Source organism: Setaria italica, chromosome I (genome assembly GCF_000263155.2).
Source record: "Setaria italica strain Yugu1 chromosome I, Setaria_italica_v2.0, whole genome shotgun sequence".
NCBI lineage: Eukaryota > Viridiplantae > Streptophyta > Magnoliopsida > Poales > Poaceae > Setaria > Setaria italica.
The window spans coordinates 2233219-2247115 of NC_028450.1; positions in this window are offsets into that span (position 1 = coordinate 2233219).

Here is a 13897-nt window from a genome sequence, read left to right on the forward strand (position 1 = left end):
GGTAAGATGCCAAGAAAGCAACGTGCGAGGCAAGAGATCGCGGGTTCGAATTCCACGTACTACGCACGTACATATTTCGTATGAAAAATCACATGTCTTTAGTCCCGAGTGAAATACCGATTCCTATCGCTGCGAGACACCACAGACTACGCGAGGGGAGACTAGCTAGCAAAGTATATGGCCTGCTTAAAAGGAATTAAAAATAAAATGAACCAGAGGTAGGATTAAATTATTTTTTCTTCGAACGACCCTATGGATGTTTTCAGCTTGATTTTACTAGTGAACTTGAGGCACTAACATATGCTATAGATATTCATCCTTTTCTTTTGTAAGATATATAAAGGTCCGTTTATTGCTCGACCCTAACATCGAGCTTACAAGGAATGTTTTCAACCAAACTATCGGAACACAAAGGTCTCGAATCACGTCTCAAGCAACAATAAACAAAGGAGTCTAAAACCTTCATAGAAGTACTAGAGATCGCACATATGACCAAGGATGATCAACCACAGAACACTCTTATAGCGTTTGAAGTTACCCCTCCGCACCGAGGGCTCCTATGTGGGGCGGTGGAGGAGGAGAATGGGCTCCGCACTGAGCGCTCCTATGTGTCTGATGGAGACCTCACGGCAGGGTTGCTCCTGCTCACCTCCCACACCTGCTGCCCATGTTCCATCCCGGTCCTCATCCCTCAGCTTCCACCCTCGGTGGCAACGCGCGTGACGAAAGAGAGCATAGGAGGCGGAGGGAAGACGATGGAGATCGTGCGGCTAGTAGAGGCCGTACGAATCTCCAACCCCTAAAGCTAGATAGTTTCTGAGATTCCTGAAGTCATATAGGTTTCCCATTCTGCACCTGCTGCATGGGCACAACTGCCCATGGCCATGGCCCTTGCACGTAAAGCTTATCCACTTTTCATTCCTTTGAATTTGTAGAAATTTCTTTTGTTCAAATTCGATTTCACACTTAAATTTTTTTTCTTCTCATGTATTTACATACTGTACATAGATGCATATGCAGTATACTGAAAATATGCAGGTCCTAGTAGTAGTAGGCAACAATATGCAGGCATTACAACAGTTACTTTCTTAAAATCTGCACTAACAGATTATCAGGAAATACCATAGTCAAGGTAGAGATGTAGGATTTGCAATTTTGCATCAGTTAAACATGTAATTTCTAATAATTTCCTTGTTATGGTTGGCTGTCCTAAAACTTATATTGAATCAAAATATTAGTTCTACCATTTTTTTTTATAATGGCTCATGCGCCAATTAGATGATCAGACAGACTAACAGCATGGCGATGCAGTACAAAAGAGACATCATGTTCTGGATATACAAACATACGCGTCTCTCTTCAAATTGCAATCAAAACCTGCAATGTTCAACCCAAATTCAATATCTGATGCAGGGGCAAAAATGCAGGGCACACATGTGCAGGGCGCAAACAAGGTTGGCAATTGAGCTTCGTGTTAGCTGCTTTGCTTCCCCAGCATTCAGCTCAACGTGGATGGAACGAAACTCTGACGCGGCATTCCATCAAACAGATTCACGTCGATCTGCAGGTCCGCCAGCTAGAGGAGCTTGGCATAGCGGAGGTGGCCGTGGCGATGGAGGGGTAGAGGCGACCTGGGAGTGGGAGTGCCCGGCGCGCTGTCATGTCGGCGTTCTCGTAGCGGAAGGCGTCGGCGGCGACCTCCCTGAGCGTGCCTAGCGAGGCGGAGGTGCCGGCGGGGAGCGGGGCTGATGGGGCGGGCGCCCACCTCGGATGACATTTGTTTAGTACCATACCGGTTTTCTATTGTCGCTGAAGCAGGCTGAAATAATCGGGCCGCAGCCCACTTACCAGAGTTGGGAGGAAGGTATCTGAGCCCCGCGTTGGTTTCCCTGAGCGACTCCTTTCGCCCCGTTTGTTTCACCACGGAGAGCTGGGCCTCCTGACAGTGTGACCTCCTGACAGTGTGAGGCAGCCGTCTGGCTCATGCCACGGCCCACATGACTGCTTACCCCCGTCGTTGCCCCGGGGAGGCCCGCTTCAGCGCGAAACCGTGGGGGCTCGTCTCACCTCTCCTCCCAACTCTTTTTTTTTAAATTGTTTTTCCTCTGTATAAGCTGAGCTGTAGTGGCAGAAATAAACCTCTGGGGCGATCCGTTATCAGAGCTGTTTAGATGTAGACTCTGCTGATAGTTGTATCTTTCTCCATTTTTTTTATTGTGGGTGAGGGTTGGTCCGAGTTGTTGCTCCTTTGGGGGTATAATGGGCCGGGCCTACGTTGCCACCGCCGACACCGCTGCCGTGCGTGAGGTAGATATCTCCGGGCTGAGCGTCCGTGCGCGTGCGCCATGATCATGCACGCGTTGGACTCGTCAGCATTGGTCGACAAAGTACGTACGCTCCTCTGTTCGTGTATATTTTGTTTAGTACCGTATTGGTTTGCTAGTGCCAAGGAAGCATGTTCAAATATGCAGTTCGTAGCCCAGGTATCAGGGTTGGAGGAGGGGTGGTCAGGCTTGAGCGCACGTCGGCTGCCTTCGGCTACAACGGGTCTCCCGCCTCGCTTGCAGGCCGATTGCAGGCTGAAGCTTGCTCGCCCCACCACTCCTTTCAACTCTTTTTAATCCTTTGTTTTTTCTCCATTTTACCATGTTTCCCCCCTTGTACATAGGACCATTCTCAGTGGTGTGGACAATAAAATGACGTGACACATCAGTACAAATGTTTGCACATAGGGTCACGTTTTTTTCTGGGTACATAAGGCCATTCATGTAAAAGTGATTGGTTTAATGTTGATGAAACTGTGTTTACACTGTTTTCATGACTATGTTTTGTTTTTTTTCTCCATTTTGCTATGCTTTTCCCTTGAATATAGGACCATTCTCAGTAGTGTCAAACTACGGATAGTTTCATCAACAATAAAATGATGTGACACATCAGCATAAATGTTTGCGTGATAGACACATCAGTATAAATGTTTGCGTGATAGACACATCAGCACAAATGTTTGCATGAAAGGTCACGTTTTTTCATGGGTACATAAGGTTATTCATGGAAAAGTGATTGGTGTAATAGGGATGAAACTAAGTTTACACTGTTTTCAAGATTACAAATTTTTCTCCACTTTGCACATAAGGTCATGTTTTCTTTGCGGGTAGATAAAACCATTCTCAGTGGGGGTTTCATCATCAATAAAATGATGTGACACATCACCAAAAATCTTTCCATGTAAGGTCACTTTTTTTTTGCGGGTACATAAGGCAATTCTCAATGAGGTTTTCATCATCAATAAAATGATGTGTCACATCAGCAAAAATGATTATATATAGCAGGTAGCAGGTATTAATGAGGGAGGAGTGATTGATTTAATGGGGTAAAACTATGTTTACACTATTTTCAAGATTATGAAATATATTGGAGCTACCAGTGAAAGCTACAAAGTTTCATTTCAAGGGGTGGTTAGGCTCGAGCCCACAATGATCGTCGTCAGCTAGTTTCTTCTCTATTTTTCTCTGCTTCGCACATAAGGTCACGTTTTTTTTTGTGCTACATATAGACCAGTGACGCGAGTGGATACTTCGCTGCAAGAAATGGAACCAAGGTCTTATTGGGGGGGAGTTGGACCTAGTTCTTGCTCTTTGCGAGTATAATGGTCCAGGCCTATGTCCTTCTGAGTTCTGATTTCCTCTCAGTAAATCGGGCGAACTCCATAAATTACAAGTGAGAAAAAAAGATCACATTATGCAAAGTAATCCAAGTATATGGCAAGTTGAAATGAAATGGATTTATATGGAAGTCTAATATAGATAGCTCAAGATAACACTGTTAGACCTCCTGAAATAAAGAGGGCACAATTACAGTGCGTGTAATATCATTTGGGGATGTCTAGGGAATACTCAAGTGTTGAAGGACCTCCACGCACTCAAATTTTTTAGCCATTAGATTGAAATGGAGGGCCCACATGAATCCTAGCTTTCCTCTCATCTTCTTCCCCAATGAGCCAGTCCCGTGCGCGTGCGGCTGTCTCGCCCTCGCTGCCCTCGGCTCCGACGGCGCCCCCGCGACCTCCACCTCCCAACCGGGGCTCCCACGCCGCCCGACTCCGACAGCGTCTCCGCTCCCCCGCCGTCTCGACAGCCACCACCGTCGGCCGACGAGCTGCCCCGAAGCATCCTCTATATATCCCCGCAGTAACCCCAACCCCAAACCCCGAAACCCAAACCCTAAAGGGCTCGCCGGCGCCATTGCTGGAGGAGGAGAAGAAGAAGAGCTGTCGTTCGTCGATTGGTGCAAAAAATTCAAGTGTGAGAGTTCCTCAAAACACTCAACTGTGATATAGCTTTCCCCTGTACTATTTTCCCATAAGTTGCACGGTTGACAAATATATACATCATAATTCCTATAGTTATTACATTTAAAGATAGCACTTTTTATGAAAAGAATATAGAGGACCATTCTGAAGCATAAGGTTTCATCTTACTTAAAACCTTAAATTGATTTCTAAGCTTAACTAAACATGTGTTTATTTTTTTCGTTTAAAAAAACACATGTTCTTACATATGCCTACCTCAGGCCGACATCAAACAGGATAGTGAAGTCCATGAAATGCATGCCCACCCTCTTAAAATAGAGTATAGAAACATGGATTGATCTTTCTTTTGCAAACACAAGAAACACCAACTGAATTTTCGTTCCGGTGCGCCCAACCTTTGGAGTTGCTTAGTCAAATTCCAGAACATCCCTTGACCCATGTGCAGGCAGATATCTCTACGCCTGTCACGCAAGTGACAAAAAATGACCAAATTTCAGTTGACATGTTGCTCTCTTACGTGACACTGACACGTACGTAGTTTGAGAGTCAGAAGGAAAATAGTCTATAGTATGGCACAATTTCACCAACAACAAGATTGAAAGGTACAAATAACGAATGTCGCCGCAAGTTAAATGTGTAGCGCGTCCGTTGACACCCCTTGCTGCTAGGGGTGATCTTGTCTCAGACGATCGCTTAGTCCGGCCAGTAAGAAGCAAAGACTAATGTGCACCGCGCGAGTCTGACTTTACATGATGAAATCGACAATCCTATGGGCATGGACTTGGGAGCTTATGAAATACTACTCCCTAAGCAAATATGTGTTCACATGTTACTTCGATTGTGGATGATCATATTTGATGGGAAATTAATTCAATAATTCATTATAGCCAGAATTGCAGATAGACCCAAGCCCATCGGTGCAAGTAACCAGAATTGTCGTGAGGTGCAGCTCACCTCGACGCCGGCGGGCGTCCGGCCAGCCGGGATGCTCAGCCGACACCGCCGCCGTGCGCGTGACGTATCGGCACGCATGCGCGAGCGACATTTCCATCCATGCATTGAACTCGGCACTGAGCAAGGCCGATATCACTGGGGATTCGCTTACGCAGGGTCCCTGCACGCGACGACGCGGCCGGCGGTGGCCGCCGGTCGCCGCCGTAGAGGTCGCACACCGGCACACGCCATGTGGTTCGTCACGCTGACGGACAGGCAGATCTATGCGAGTATGCGACGACCGGGAGCGGCCAACGGACACTTTGGTGTGGACTTGATGGATGGAAAAATGGTCGGTACACGCGGGAAAGATCCAAGCCGGCAGTTACTTTGACCGGTGACGTGATCGTCGTCCCTGCCGTGCATATGTGCTTCCGGATCTAGAACTACAAGACAAGACAGCTTCTATGCCCTCAAGGTCAAGGCTCAATCAAAAGAAAAGAAAAAAAACATGCTAGTACGAGAGGATGAAAACGGATCGGATCGATATATATAGATAAAAATACAGATATTTATTTTTTTCTCGGATCAAATTCGGAGAGCATCAACATGTACATGCGGATACAAATTAACTAAATGAAACAAATAAAGATAGGAAAATAAATATATACTGTGTTAGAATATGAACAAATGAGAGAAGAAGAAAAATAAAAAAAATAATTAGTTGAGCTTATCCACAATTTTTTAATTATTATATTTTAAAAATTACTGGCATGTATAGGAGCATGGTAAACTAGTAGACCGCAATTAGCATCGATCATTTGATGTGATTCTAGACTATGCAATGGTCAAAAAGAAACACCCTTTAGCTTTCCTGCTCATTGATCCTAGTGCCGTCTAACTTAGCATCTGCGTAAGCGCTAATTATATTCTCTTGAGGATGTACGACGGATATCGCTAGGTATTGATGCCTACCCCGAATGCACCTGAATTGAGTTCTTTTTTTTTATGCGCGCATTCCTCTTAGCTTTCCAAGGGACTAGATGCTCCTTTCTAGGCTAAATCAAACAAAACTCGTAAACTAATACATGGTGGTGGTGCTCGTGATCAAGAACTCCCAATACTTTTGGCGTGCCACGCAGGCGCAGGCAGAGGGCAATATGTGATCCAGAAGGCATGCATCACCGGTGGAAAACTGGACTTTAGTTCTGGTTGGAGAGACGTATAGATTTCAAAAATCCAACCGGGACTAAATATTTGATACTAAAGGTCCCCATCTATAATCCCGTGGGTATCTCACTAGGAAACCAACCGGGACAAAAGACTTCAAAAAAAATAAAAACTGCGGGATGCCCCCATCGAGCTTGCTCACGCCGCTGCAGCTAGCTGCAGCTCTACCTCGACCACCACCTCCTCGAGCTCCAACTCCACCACAAACAATCAAATCAAGAGCAAGAAATAATTGATGCTTCACAAATTGAAGCAAGAAACATGCTATCTCACATGACCATCATACAAGTAACAGAGCACACAACCAATTAATTCGCACAAGATCTTATTTACAAGTTACAACACATGAGTTCGATTTGATTCACAACACGCGATGGATTCACTAGCAAAAATCGCAAACGAATCATTCACAAACAGAGGTAAATCAAATCTGGCAGCTTGCCTGGCAGCTCACGCCGCACCGGGCTGCTTGCGCCTGCTACGCGCCATCCATCTCACGGGGAGGGAGCTAGGAGGAGGAGGCCGGGTAGGCGGGGAGGAAGGGAGGGAGCAGAGGGAGGAACGTCGACCATCTGTGCTAAGGGAGAGGAGCATATAAGGGAGAGATAGAGGAGTCGGAGATAAATGGCTGGCATCATGGATTTAGTCCCGGTTGATGGCTCCAACTGGGACTTTTAGTCCCGGTTGGAGCCACCAACCGGGCTAAATCCATTTATCCCGGTCGGTGGCTCCAACCGGGACTAAAAGCTCCAATTTTATCTCGGTTGGAACCACCAATCGGGACTAAAAGGGCTCCAAGGGACTACGAAATTTAAACCCGGGACTAATACCTCTTTAGTCCCGGATCTAATTCGTTTCGAGATTTTTGTCTAAGGATTGAAAGTCGTTTCTCGAGCATGCAATGACTGTTTTTCGCAAGCATGAATAGAAATATAATAATTAATAATACAAACTGCACGCACTTTCCTTGCAGGTATAATATTTTGTATACGATTAATTTGTTGCTTGCTTGCTCAGACGCCATGTGGATGCTTTGCTCGATGATCTCCTCCTAGTTTCTGGCTGTAGCTTTCTGCAAGGGTCGAATCGGCAACTCATGCCGTCTTGAGGTAGCTTGGATGGCCATGGGATCTAGTATCGATGTATCATGATGATGTTCCAAGAGTTGAGTTGGCCATAGAAACTAAACTCTTGGTCGTTTGTCTATCCTTTCTGGCTCACCAAGGACGAAACTGGCCCAGGAGATCGAGTTGATTCATCATGCACTCTGGGCCAATAATTGTGCGTGCCACGTGTGTGCATGGTGCTGTAGTTTAATTGTGTGTGCTCATCTACATGAAAATGGAATACGTGTTATATTTATCCCTGACGACAATTGCACTTCAGTCGGGCAATTAGCTTCATCAGCGCCAGCTCATATATACATATCTGAATAATGGATAAATCACTTGCGTGGAACACTAACACCATTACACACGTGAAATCAATGGAGTGACATTATTAAGTATTTGGCTTTAGCTCAGCTGGTAAGTTTTGAGTCCTCAACTCAGTACGGATGCTCATCTTTTTTAATTTTATTATAGGATTTAGCCGGGGTTATTTTCCAATGGTAGACGGTGTGCCTGTCGATAGCGAGGACGTCTACAGTGACTTCAGCAATCACTAAATTTTCCAACTCAATCTCTTGAGGATGCTCATAGGAGTAGGGTTGCATGTGTGTATTCGTAGGATGCATGCATTATGTAGGCGTCAGCATGTGCACTGTGTTTTGTCAAAAAAAATAGTTAGAATTTGTTTGGATAAACCCATTCCACTGCAATCGGATCAGAATGAAAAATAAACTAAGTTTTCACCTAATCCCTCCCAATAAGTATGTATTGGAGGCGACTAGTATGATCGAAACAAGACCTTTAAAAGGTAATATATTCTTCATTTAATCTATTATAATCCAAATCCATTTAGAATTGTTCTTGATCTACACGATTTTTAAAGAAACAATACAAGTAAATTTAGGAATGTTCTTGATATAACCTTTCAAACTTTATGTCTTCCAATATACGGTTGACATTAGTACATCCATGTAATGTACTTTTCAAGATATTGTGAGTCAAGTTATATTGGAGACCACCTCAATGTTCTAATTGACTTATAGTTGAAAGTGCATTTGGCCCCCCTAAGTGGGTTTTGGTGTTGATGACATGATCGAGAAATTGACAGGTTCAAATTTATAGAAGTGCAAATGTGTAAGAAACGACCCCTAAGTACTTGTAGAAAGGTGTTCAAGTATAAAGGAAAATTGATTTATTATTTTCTTTTTTTAATTTGATTAGGAACACCGTACCATAAAGGGGGACGTGGCTAGTTGGCTTGAAGATGTCAGATTGCTCACTTGAGATGCTAACTACCTGTGAGAGACACCTTAATATATCACACACTTGCACATTTTATTTCTCACAGTTTCTGTGAGTGTCGGAAGTTCCGATGCCGAGTCGAAAGTTCTAACACCTGTTGGATGTTTTCAGAAACTTCCGACACGGGGTGCTCAGCGGATTTCATTTAATTGTGTCGGAAGTTCCAACAGACATTAACAGCACAATGGCTAGTTTTCGGGGCTCGGGTATTTATATCCCCTCAGCCCCCCTCTTCATTTGCTGCTGATCTAACCCGAGAAAACCACCTCCAAGAGCTTTCAATACTCCTCCCCACTCCCTCCTTGAGCTAAAGGCTCAAATCCTTGAGAGTTTTGATCTAGAGATGGGGTGAGAGAAGGATTTGAGGTGTGTAACTCTAGCTTTGAGTGTGAGGTCAACCAAGTTCATCTCAAGAGCACTTGAAGCATCTTCGGTCTTCGATTCGCATTTGTTACTCTTGAAGCTTGCTTCTAGATGGTTCGGCGTCGCCTGTTTGAGCACCCTCTTGTTGTGGTGCGCCTGAAAAGTTTGTATTGCCCATCCCCTTGGATGATTCATAGTAAGTGACTCAATCCTCCTTTGTGGTTGATTGAGAGAGGTAAAGGGTTAGTGAGGACCTGGCTCTTTGTGAGCTCCTCAACTAAGACATAGCTTCCTTTGTGGGAGTGAATTTTAGTAAACAAATCATTTGTCTCATGTGCTTGTTGTGTTCTTCAACTTCTTGTTGACCTAGAGCTTGATTTGTGCCGATCTATATTCTTGTGAAGTTTCTCTCTTAAAGATCACCCGCAATAGTCTCTATACATCATTATTGAACTTTTGATTCAAATAGATTCTGCTGAAACTTGTTTAAATTTGAATTTCGTTCAGCTTACTTCCTGCTGTCGGAAGTTCTGCCCCTTTACCAGAAGTTCCGACACAGTGTCGAAAGTTCCGACGTATCTAATACCGCTGCGAAGTTTTTTAGGAATTTTAAAGTGAGCCTATTCACCCTTCCAGGCATCACAAGATCTTTTCAGTAGTTGGGGCTCTTGGCTGCTCCATTATATATATACTAGTTCATCGATCTGTGTTCTCGCACGAGTTAGTATTTAGTGCCATAGGTACTAAAAATTCATGAAAACATTGTGCCTCAAAACTAATAATATGAACTTCTTACCTTGTTGTCTCCCTTTGTCTTATTTGTTAATATTTTGACACTCTTCATCTGATTGTAATATTCTTTTTATACATTTTCATCCACATTTATAATTTTTCCCCTTTACTCCGTACCTCTATATGTGCTTGCAAACATGTTTTTAATTCAACTCTTTGAGATTTGTGCTTAATATGGAAACATTATTCTCATCACTTACATCCTATACATGATTATATGGTGGTACACACATCATGCATCATGTATACCTGAAGTCTGTATCTTCTATATTAACAACATCAGAATTATATAATATAGAATCTATATTTATGGGTTACTTTCGGTTGTTTGTAATAATGGCAGCTTTGAGTAATTTAGATGCAAATTTAGTGAGCTACTTTAGATTAACTTTTATGATGGCATATGTTGGTAATTTAGATGAATGTTAAAAGGGTTACTTTATTTTTCTTTATAATAGCAGAGGTGGGCAATTTAGATGTAGCTAGATTCAGGGTTACTTTAAACTATTTTTATAATTATAGAGGTGGGTGATTTTTTAGAAAACATAATAAATCCAATGGCTATGACGACTGAGATTGATGGACGATGTTTCTGATTTTTATGAGAATTTCTAACAATTTATCTATTTTCTAATGCGTCTTGTGAGAATTAACATTGAGACTAAAAAGGACTCTCCAACTAGTACCAGTAAGATCATGCAAAGAAGATAATTCCCGGGGTGGTAATATGGAGCTGCACTAGTATAATAATTTCAGCCGTGTTGCTTTACTCCGCAACAAGCCTTGTCACATGCTTGTGTTACAGTTGGGAGGATAGGAAGAAAGCTTAGTAACAACGCTGGCCGTTGCGAGACTTGCTTGATCAATGATCTTTGTCGACGATCAGGTGGCGGTTGAGAGATCGATCCAGCACGGAGATACTATCTATATACGTATATATCATAATGCCTGAAGTGGACCAATATTTCTTGTCCAGATCTTGATCACGCGATACGAACGCATGCATTTTTTATTGTGACTTAATTTCAGACAGAGGAGATTAACCTAGCCAAGCTAGTTACAGTATAAACAAACAGATACCGTTGCGTTCGTTGCAAACTTTTGTACGTAACCTACACACCAACTTCTAAAGGTGTTAAAAAAGCGTCTGAATCTTCAGATGATCAGATCACTGTTCTTTCCGCTTTTGTTTGCTTTTTTTTTTCTTTTTACTTGCGACGGTCCATCTGTCCTCTGTTCTTTCCCAGCAAAAGCGCAGCACGCGTGCAGTGAAGAAGCATCCGAACGGCCCTGGCGCCGGCGAAGTCAAGAGCAGGATCAACATAAGCTGCACACGCGCGGTGAACAAGATTCATCTTTTTAACCACACTGTGAAAAGGTTTCCAGTTACTGTCAGAGCTGCTATACTAGTATTCACCAAGTCAGTAAACAAGCAAGACGACAAGGGTCGCGTCACGATCACATCAATACGGATAGCAGCGCCACTAATCGGGGAAGGGGGTTAAAGTCCATGTAAACGCGAGAAATTCCCTGGGATACCAAATGATGAACATTCCGTTGCAGCAAAAGGAGATGGAGCAGCAAGTCAAAAAAAGAGTAGCTAGGCGGATGCTGCGGCGTGGTGCCTATGCGCAACGCGTTGGTGTACGCGCGTGTGTGTTAGGAGGTGCGACAACACCGGCATGCATTGGATGAAGAGTAAAGTCAAATGTGTGTGTGTGCATGTGTACTGCTCCATTTTGTCTGGAGATCGACGACGACGACCAGGACACCAAGTTAAAAAGGCGGGTGCGGCAGGTCGCTCGATTCAGAGAGGTGTCGGCAGCCTGTCGATCGATCACCGGCGGCTGGATATTGTTGAAATTGTTGTTGCGAGCCAGTCATGGCCAATGCCAGATTGCCAGGGCTGCTACTTCTCTGGTCAGGTAGTTATTTCTTTCTGCGGAATTGAATGAACTGGGACAGTGAGCGTTTGAACATATTGGCTATTTTAGATTATCATCGTCATACTACCTCTTTATGTTCAGAGGCTTTGCTGGAACAGTCGTCAGTCAGTTATGGAGCTCAAAGTCGATCGATCGATTCATTGCACTGGAGTCTTGGACCCTCCAATTCCCTTGCAACACTCTCGTCCAAAGTAGCTTTGTAGCTGTAAAAAAGAATAGTAGTATCGAAGACCATATGATAAGCTACGTCTGAATATTACTACTCTCCAGTCCAGTAAACCTAGCTAACTGGTCAAGCTAGTGTGTAATGACAGCATGTTACACGTACTAAATGATCAACAGCACTTGATAATCCGGCGGTTACATAACGAGATTACCGGCCGGCCGGTAGGTAGCTCATGAGAGGTAGACTAATTTAGCTTTGTTAGTCAACACTAGGATCTGGCCGCCGCCCCGACCAGATCAAACTCCATGCGTGCATGCTGCTTCGTGAGTTCCATTCCACTCATCATCTCGCACTTGCACATGCAGATAATGCGTGCGCAACGACCCATCAGATCGAGTGGAAAAATCACCTACTGCTCCACACGCGAGGAGAGACCAAGACTCGAGCGAGTAAGAAATGCTAGGCACCAGCGGAGACCGGATCAGCCGGCCACCGTGATGCACGGCCAGTTTCCTCCCGGAAGACCGGCCTGCTGACTGACCGGCCCGGTGATGAGCAAGTATAGCCAGCCACTAGCTGCGGATCATAGGAGCATAGCTAGCTGGTCAACTGAAACGCATTAAGTAAGCACTCTGGATCGGATGAAGAAAGTGTGTGAACGCCTCCAAATACCCTATGTTCTCCCACTTTGTTCGTCTTTTCGGCTGAAACGACGACTAATGATGGGTGATCTACCATAGGTTAGTGCTAATAACAAGGACACTTTCCAGAATGATTCTACATTTCTACTGACGGCGAAGCTGGCCTACGGTACACGCCACGATTGCATCGCGTTGACGACGTATGTACCGGTCGTCCACCGGTCTGAAAACTCTTCTACACGCATTTAATGCAGCTCGAGGTCGATCGATGTGAGATTCACTCTTCAGGTCCAAGCTACCACGCGATCAGTCGCTCACCGTGTATGTGGATGCATGTAAGCATGATGTAATCGGGACGTAAGCGGATTGGAAGTACGTGGAGGAAGTACGGCACGGGAGCTGGATTCTGACATGACGCTTAGCAAATGGATTCAGTTCCAGCGAGCACATGCACGACGAAGCAGCTAGCCAGCACTGGCATGAAGTGAGAGGAAAACGAGCAGGATACGTGCCGTGCGTGTTGGCATGAAGTTGCAGAATCCACACGGTTTTGCATTCTCCTAAATAAAAGCCGTGCAGGGCTCGACATGTACACTTGCTGATAAGTGAGATGAAAATTCTAAACAATTTTTTATTTTTCTGTTTTCTAAGCTTGCCTTAATAGGTGTTGCGCATACGAACAAGGAGTATCCCATAGACAAGGTTATGTTTTACAGTGTTGTGCACACCAAATACTAAATAATGTACTTCCTCGCTTCCTCCTCCAACTGGAGATATAGTTTCAAATAGGTTTATCATAAGTCAATCTTTCGTGAGAGGGCCTCTAGCTTAGTGGTTGGAGCACCTAAGTAACACCCAGCAGGCGGTTCGACTCCCCGTGGGAGCGAATTAATCGGATCTGGAATAAAAATAAATTATAAAAAAATATGTAGAGTTTCCCCTGTTAACTTCGGTCAAATAAGTCAATCTTTCTTATCTTCAAAAGCCCATATATAAAATTTTATTGACGCAAAGATTGACATTTACATTTACTGCATTCATTATGGAAATTGCTTTCATAATAACAATTCTTTCCATTTAAGATAACATATTTCTATAGATATTAT